Source organism: Morone saxatilis, unplaced genomic scaffold, assembly GCF_004916995.1.
Source record: "Morone saxatilis isolate NCDOM2014 unplaced genomic scaffold, NCSU_SB_2.0 Contig24, whole genome shotgun sequence".
Classification (NCBI taxonomy): domain Eukaryota; kingdom Metazoa; phylum Chordata; class Actinopteri; family Moronidae; genus Morone; species Morone saxatilis.
Window position 1 is genome coordinate 16,538,763 of NW_023339807.1, and position 2,318 is coordinate 16,541,080.

Here is a 2,318-nt window from a genome sequence, read left to right on the forward strand (position 1 = left end):
ACACACACATACACACACATTAGATACTGCATTTTTAGGCCTTAGAAACAGTGTAATCCCTTCTGGACGTGTATTTTCCTCAGGGAGAGGCAGTATGTTGATAGGGTTGGAAGGTCATACTACACACACAGACACACACAGGCATACACAACCACGTTTGCTTGTTTGCTTGCACATATGAACCCACAATGTATAAATAAACCACACAGTGGTGGTGTCATTTGACAGTTTACATAATAAGCAGCCTGAACGCAGAGATACGAGGCTAACTGTCTAACTGAGGGGAGCTGAGGGGAACATTACTGGGATTCAATAAGATTGGACTAGACCCATCCTCAGATGCACTGGAGAGGAAATGTGCACACATACACACATAAAACACACACATACAACACACCATCTCTCCTTCTGTCTCTGAGGCAGCTCTGTTTTGGGTCTCACAATGCAAACAGGATGTAACCTATTTTGATCACGGTGCCATATTGCATCATCAAATATTAACAGACTTGACTGCACTGCATTATGTCTGCTAAATAACGTTTGTTAAATAATGTGTGCTGCTTTATCACATTCTTGTATTTTTTTTCTTTTTTCTTATTTCATCGAGAAAATACGCCGACTGAGGGGTTACTTCTCGTTGTCTCTTCAGTAACTGATGCCATGTTGTCTTTATTCAAGTATGTTTGTGAGTGCACGTGCACGTGTGCGTGCGTCCGGGAGCATCTGTGTCGCTGTGGTCACACACAAATCTATTGATAGAGCATTAGCGCACTGGGCTGTCTGTCTGTCTGTCTGGGTTTCAGAGTCAACACTCATACTAGTGATTTGAAATATCCCCCCTCATTTCTGCCTCTTTCTTCCCCATCTCTGTCCTCTCTCTGCTTTGCTCTCTCTGCCTCTTTCTCCCTCTATCTCTTGCCTGCCCCTCTCCTCCCCCCCTCACTCTATGCTGATCCAGACTTTGGAATTCAATGTTGCTATGGTAACAATGTTGGGTTGGTCCTCTCTGCCTCCCCCTCTTGCTCCTCTTATTCAGGCTAGATGCAGTACAACTCGCTCTGGAGTCATTCTGTCTTTAGCCTGTAATACTGTCACTTCTATAATTACTCTAATCTGTATTAGCACCATTCCAATATGGATCTACAGCATTTAAATAAAGCGCCTGTTGTATGAAACGTAGACATGATTGGTTTAGACAACCGACAGAAAATTCATCTGCAACTGTTTCTGTAATGGATCAATCATTTAACAAATTTTGAAAGCAGTAAGACTAAAAAGAAAGTACGGTGATTGTTTCAGCTAAATGCTTTTCAGCACGATACACAATGTACAGCTGAGGCTGTTGGGATTGTCATTTGTTTTGCAGATATTTAATAATATTTTAGTATAAGACAAAGTGTAATTTTGACCTGATGATGGCGCTAGAAGTCAGGAGATCACCAAAGATAAATCCATTAAGCCTCTGAAGACCATGAATGTTAAATATTATGTTTCAGTCTGACAGACCGACATTGAGCCATGCAGCTAGCATCACTAAAAATAGAAATAAAAATCCCCCAGTTCATCTTCTCAATTGCGGGGAATCACCGCTTTAAATTTAAATTGAACATTTTGACATTTTGGACTGTTGGGTGGATAAAATAATCTTGGTTGGAAGGGGCCGGCATTCACAATTTTATAGACAAGATGGTTAGTTGATTGATGGTAAAAATGTATTCTCATTCATTCAACCTTTATTTATACAGGGTGGTCGATGAAAACAGTTCTCTCTCTTTTGCATGGGCGTCCTGTGTGCAAAGGACAAAACAATCAAATGCAAAAAATCTTTATTATTTTTATTAAATCATTATTTTCATTATCAGTTGATCTTTATAAATCTTTTGTCTATAAAATATCTCTTAACATTGGTGTCAACCCAAAGATTTTCAATTTACTATCACAAAGAAATCAGCAAATTCTCACAACCACAATGGTGGAACTAGATAATATTTGGTATATTTGCTCGAAAATTATTTAATTTAATATAATTATATTGCAGTAAGGACATTGTCCAATGGTTGCGATAGTTATGTGGTTATATTATAACAGTTCCAGAATGTTCTTGCCATTTTCACTATATAAAATATTATATACACTAATATATTTAAATCATTATGGCATTATGATATAGTGTGATATAGGTGTTTTTTCTCCAAAAACGAGAAACGAGTGGTCTACGACCAAAAAATACACTCTCATGCTATCTAAAATCACAAATGAAGGATTAATAATGAATGTATTAATGTAAGATATGCTACATATTCTAAATAGATCTGTAG